General features: G+C 39.8%; 1 long non-coding RNA gene across 1 annotated transcript in view; it reads left to right on the top strand.

The window, feature by feature from the left end:
- Positions 1-3767: 3767 nt before the first annotated feature.
- The window catches only part of LOC133494224 (uncharacterized), a 51310-nt gene continuing 49077 nt past the window's right edge, over positions 3768-6000 (top strand). Inside the window, exons 1-2 of the long non-coding RNA XR_009793264.1 lie at positions 3768-3957; positions 4326-4350. This is a non-coding gene — a long non-coding RNA (uncharacterized LOC133494224). The remainder of the gene's footprint in view (positions 3958-4325; positions 4351-6000) is intronic.

Here is a 6000-nt window from a genome sequence, read left to right as displayed (position 1 = left end):
ATAGTGTATTTTACAGCAAAAGCATCCACCTGCAGTTATCTGCTCAACGTTACAAGACTCACAATCATCTTGGAATAAAATTCATCTGCATCCTGATGGCTATTTGGTAACTCGCACCATAAACGTTTGCGACCTCACACCCCCACCACAATCAAATGCGTGTGTGGAGTGAAGCATCATTGTTCCCCCCAGTCCGTCTTTCGTGAAGCGAACAGGATGTGCCTGATGTTTCTTTGGCAGAGGAGAAGGTAAAACTACAGAAGATTCATCTGGTTTGAGTTCTGCGGCACCACATTACTTTGAAGAGAGGGAGGGGTGCTTTTACCCCGCCGCTCTTTCTTGTGCAGCAATCCTGGACCCTTTTGTGTGATTGAAGCTCAAACGGAGCAGGAAATGCAAATAGTCCCAGCTCTGAAGACGTCGACTGACGTGATTGTTGGGACGGTTTGAGGAGGCCAGCCCGCCCGCCACATTAAAGGACAAAGCCAACAGAGTGGGCTAAGTTAAGGGAGAGGGGGGAACTTCAAAGACAGAGAGGCTCGCTGGCCACACTGTTTGTGGCCAGTAATGTCTTTCATTAAAGGCGTTTGCTAGTTCCATTGTTCTAAGATGCAACATGAATAAGGATACACCACAACAGGAATGTTTTCTTTTTTTGCGTTCTTTTGAAAAGCTTCACATAATGATGACATTGTCAAAACGAAAAGTTTCACATTTATGTAGTTTTTTCATTCATACGTTTAGTCAGGGACCATGTACGAGAAAAGTAACTTGGGAATAGAGAAGATGTCTTCCAGACTATATCTTTTTTCGTTAACTTTCCATCTGCAGTCCGTGTGGCCGGCAAGGAAAAAAAATGAAAAATAAATAAATAAGAAGAGTAGAAAAGTTAAGTTGAAAGATTAGAAGAGTCACACTATCCAGTGATTACATACATTCCATTAATGACATTAGTCACACCTGTGCAGTTGCCAAGTAGTCAAAGTTCTCAAAATAGACCCACATGGAATGTATTACTTTCTGTGTATTAAAAGAATGTGGTTAACATACATCAACAAAGTAAGTCATAGCTGACAGGATGGATTTCTTAAGATCTTTGTTTTCTTTTTTCTCAATGTTTGAATGAATAATTAATGTTTTGTAATTTGTGATGTCAGTCATTTCACTGGGCAGTTTGTTCCTTTCTTTGATGCATTTCTTAGACAATGCTGTCTTTCTGAAGGCAGTTTTACATTGTCGGATACTAAACTGTAGTATCTGTGTCCTAAATGACATAATATATGGGCCATGCCTGTATAGTGAGCGTCACTTCATAAAAGAAAAACATATAATACTGCACATATTGACACTAACTGTTTTTCCTTCTAGAAAAACAAAACAAAACTGTTTTTAACACCCTTCGACAGACAATTAAAAACACAACAGCAAATGAAAAAAAAGACACCAAAATGACATCAAACTGAGGGCTCACTTTATTGGAAGACATGCACCCCAACCCTCTTTTAATAGAGTTGCCAGTGAGCAATTTAAATGTTGTCATTTAGTCCTCAGCATATCTATCAACTATCACCTCGTATGCACGTGTAACGGGACCAAGTTAAGATGTCTTCAGAAACCCGACACTCCAGTTCTTACAAAATGCTGCTGGGCGCTGAATTAGCGGCCAAGGCACTCATCTCCCAATCGATGACACGGTGAAAGCGTGGATTTGAACCCCACTGCGGTTGAACGCGCAGGAAGTGTTGCGGTAGATATGTAACACAGAGCCACAGAATCAATAATATTTTGACATATGTCCCATGTCAAAATATTATTTGATTGGAGCAGCTACGTTTGAATCACCGGTAACGCTTATTTCGACAAGAATTCCCTCACCAAATTGTCCGATCAAGTCATCCTTCTCATCCAATCGGTGGTGAGTTTTATACCCGCCCAGTTCTTTCCTTTTCCAGGAGCTTAACATCATTGTTTTTTTTAAATTTACTGTTCCGTTATTTAATTTGCCTTTGTGCTGCGTTATTTGCCGTTGTTTAGTTATTTGCTGTTGTGTTTTTAATTTGTCTTTGTCTTTAGTTATTTGTTGATGTGTTTTTCACTTTATAAGTTCTCGATGCGTAACGCCTGACCTGTAAATGCATCTCATTTGAGGGGCTGACAAAGCTGATGTTCCATCTTGATCAGCTGTCTATTTGATTGTTGAGTTAGTTTGCTCCAAAATGGTTCATTAGGAAAAAGGAAGACACTGGCAAGTACCATTTTGAAGGTGCAGTAGCCCCCTTGCTATTCGCAGGATGTAAGGACTGATCCTGTTTGCTAAGAGTTGGTTTCTGCTAATATTTGGCACTCTCCTTAAAGAGATTGCAATGTTTTATGTTCGTAGTTAAAAGAAAATATGCATTGTTCTCAAATGAATCCAATGCGTATTTAGAAAAAGAAAATAAACCGCTGGGATAGGCTTCAGCCCCCGTACACAGAAGCATGTTCCGGCCACACGTTAACCTACGTAAACCTCTGTGTTATTTTCTTTTTTTTAAATACGCATTGGACGCTTTAGGGAACAATGCATATTAAAAAAAAAAAAAAATGTCTGTCGGGGAGAGGTTTACTGAAGTTTGACGTGTGGCCGCAACACACTTCCGTGTATATGTTGGAGACGACTCCTTGTCATTTGTTTTTTTTTGTTTGTTTTACATTGTTCTCAAATGAGCCAACTTGGCATTATAAATACTTCTTGGGAATTTGAGATTGAGAAGAATAATTCCTACCTGAAATGAAGTGATCGTTACACAGTCGTGTGTATTTGGTTGGGGACCGTCCATCATGTTTAATTGCCAAAATCCATCGATCTTTTCTGGTCTTTTTAGCTGGAATTCTATAGAATGAGATCTCTGAAGAACTGTGTCATCTATTATGATAACCAACACCAGTACAAGTCTTGGGCATTGTGAATATTCTGCTCCGGTTCAATGTCCCCCGCACTGTTGAGCAGCTCTTTTTGACCGGCAATATGCCGCCGTGAAAATGTTGACGTCACATGCACGAGCTCTATAGAAAATGTCTTCAAGCAAAAGTCAATTTATTCTGATACACCATATGTTTAGGTCGCTTGCCTGACATCTGCTTGTCATCAATACCTCACTCAAAGGCAAAAACCTATGACATTTAATATTGTCAAACTAAAACAGACCCAAACGAGTATGTATAACAGCTGATATGTAGAGTTGTGCTCATAAGTTCACATTTCCTAGAAGGATTTATGAGGAGAACTGTGTTCTCTCTTTTACTTATTAAAAGTAGGGCAGTGTATTTTAAAATGAGAGCAAGTAAATACAAGGATGAAGTTATACATGATCAAATAAAGTATGTACCCAGGGAGAAAAAAAGTTTATTCTTGTTGTTCTGAAACAATTGTATGTACTGTATTTTAATTTAACACACTTTAACAAGTGATGAATTTTTAGGGGATTTGTTTGTTAAAACTTTGTTTTGTTTCACAATGGGATTTCTCCATGTTCTCACTCGTACACGAGTCTCTTTCTCGCTTCCCCTGGTCCCTTTCTCCTCATCTCTGTCTGAGTCCCGCAGTCAGTGAACGCTGACTGAGATCTGATTTGATTGGCTGAAGGGATGGCTCCCATATGATTGGTCAGTAAGGTTCGCCATTACCGTATAGCCTGTATTGCTGCAACTTAAAATAAAAGTGCTTTGTTTGTCTTTAACTGTTTTTTTTTTTTTTTTTTTTTTTTTTTTTTTGGAGCTGGGGGGTGGCTATGGTGTGGGCCCGTATGGGACTGTTTGTCGATCCAGACATGGACAACGGCCTGATACCATACTGATGTTGCCGGCAAAGGATCTGACCACTTCTGGAGTTAGACAGAATGGTGAAGGCTTCCATGTTTACTGACGCAAAATCGCTGGATCCACAGAGTGACGACACCAACTGGCAGTCGAACAAAGGTTTAGCCATTTTCCGCTAAAGTGCTGTTATTGAGTTGATTTTGATGACGTGTTTAGTCCTAGTTTGGCGAAACGATGTGAGCCATACCAGTCGCGGCAGAAAGATTCTCCTCGCTTCTGTCAGTCAAAAATCAAATGCTACTGGTGTTAGATTTGAGATGCTGAACTTCCGCCTATAACCGTCTGGCTTTCATAAGTGTGTTTGAGCGGACATTTAGTTGAATGGAAAACTTGTGTGACGTTTTCTTTTCTTTTTTTCCCCTAACCTAGAACTTCAGAACTTGGATGTAGACGTCTTAACCAATATTCCACTTTCTGACTGCTTTTAGAGATATAATAAAACCTTAATTTTTCTTCCTCCATAACAGGTGAGCTTACAGTGAACTCTAGAAAGTAAGTGAAATATTTTTATTACATTTTTATTTAACGATGAATTTCTCTGTCCCAAAAGCAGGATTCTGAAATATGTGCATATCTTTTCCAGTTTTTTGTTGTTGCTTATCCCCTTTGAGTTTTCCTCTACAAAAAAAAAAACAAAAAAAAACTTGCTAATTATCCCCATAACTAAGCAGCAGTGGTCTTCATCGGCATCCGGCTCTGTGCAGAAGTGCATTAGACACTGATTCATAGATGGTCTATTTTGCATATTATGATGTAAGGACTGCCCATAATCGCCTCTCCTCATTAAACATCCCATATCTCATCATCCGTTTTTGGAAAAAGACAAAAAAAATGTTAAATTGCTTGTAATTTGTGTTTATGCAATTTCCCATAATTCCTTGTCAATCTTGAGTCGGTCTAGCATTTTTATCAAGCACACAGAAACAAATGGTGCTACAGTAAACATTCCATAATTGACTGTTCAGGAGTGCGATTATCAGTTTGAGTTTGATTTGAGGACGTAATCTGCTTTTTGTGCATGCCAGTCTATTCAAGCAAAACGGACGGGAGACTTAATGGCGCACTAACCTCTGAGCCATTCATGCCAAATGGATGTACTTGATGATTAAGTTTGAAAGAGCTGTGTTTTATCGTTAGCCAGCACAAGAGTTGACAATCTTAAGACCTTCAACAAGAAATAATTAGGATCTATTTGAATGCTGAGAATTGCACACAGTGCTGGGAGTTAAGCATGTTAACGACTGTGCTGGCAATTAAATGGCTTGCACCAACCCGTTTGTTTATGCGTTCTATCACCTTAAAATTGATTATGGTTGTTAGCACTCATTGTACATCAAGTCTGTAGATCCCAACTGCACCTTTGTGTAAGTTGTTTTTCCAAAAGACCAAACACGGTTTTAATTTCCACACGGAACCTGGTTTAGGAAGAATCTGTGCTGCTCCTCCAATTTTAACACTGCGACTACCAACCCCCCCGACCCTCTCCCCATATTTCTCCACGTAGTTTAGCATTAAAAATCAGGTCAACCTTTAAGATCTATGAGCAGAGAGGAGAAAAAAAATGAATTAATGGCATGCTATTTTTATTCAGTCACTCATCTGTTAATTTGGTATGACCTTAGTCAAAGGCAGTGCAATAACAAACTTCTTCTTAAGACCAAACCCCTGGTCTCCGACGTTGCTTTGGTGCGTAATTTAGAGGAGAAGGGCCTTCAAGTCTTATCTGCAAAACTCAACGTGCAGAATTTTTAGTTGCGCGAGAAACTAATACTCTTTCATCCGGTTTCATAGCGTATTGTTTCACATTTATAGCTGCTTGAAGATGTTTTTGAAACAGCCAATCAAGCAGCTTCTAGGCCCACTAACAAAATGAGTTCTGACAGCCAAATGATGCTGATGATGAAAAAGACGTGACCAAAAATGGCGGCTGTAGAAGTGTCTTTGTGCACAGAGCAAAGCAGAGGTACGTCACTGCTTTTATTTTCCACCTTCCCGTGGCTAGTGAGTTCCCGGTGTGACTCCCCTCGTGACAGCATCCAAACTTTACTGCTGCAAAGTCTCAAGTGCTCACTGCCCCCATTGAAGCATCGCTGCAGGGGTTTTCTTCACAGAGAGGCTCCAAGGGGAGGGGCCGATGGTAAA

The sequence above is a fragment of the Syngnathoides biaculeatus genome, chromosome 2, assembly GCF_019802595.1.
Source record: "Syngnathoides biaculeatus isolate LvHL_M chromosome 2, ASM1980259v1, whole genome shotgun sequence".
In the NCBI taxonomy this organism is placed as follows: domain Eukaryota; kingdom Metazoa; phylum Chordata; class Actinopteri; order Syngnathiformes; family Syngnathidae; genus Syngnathoides; species Syngnathoides biaculeatus.
The sequence above is the reverse complement of the archived record's forward strand: the minus strand, read 5'-3'. Positions and strand labels throughout refer to the sequence as shown.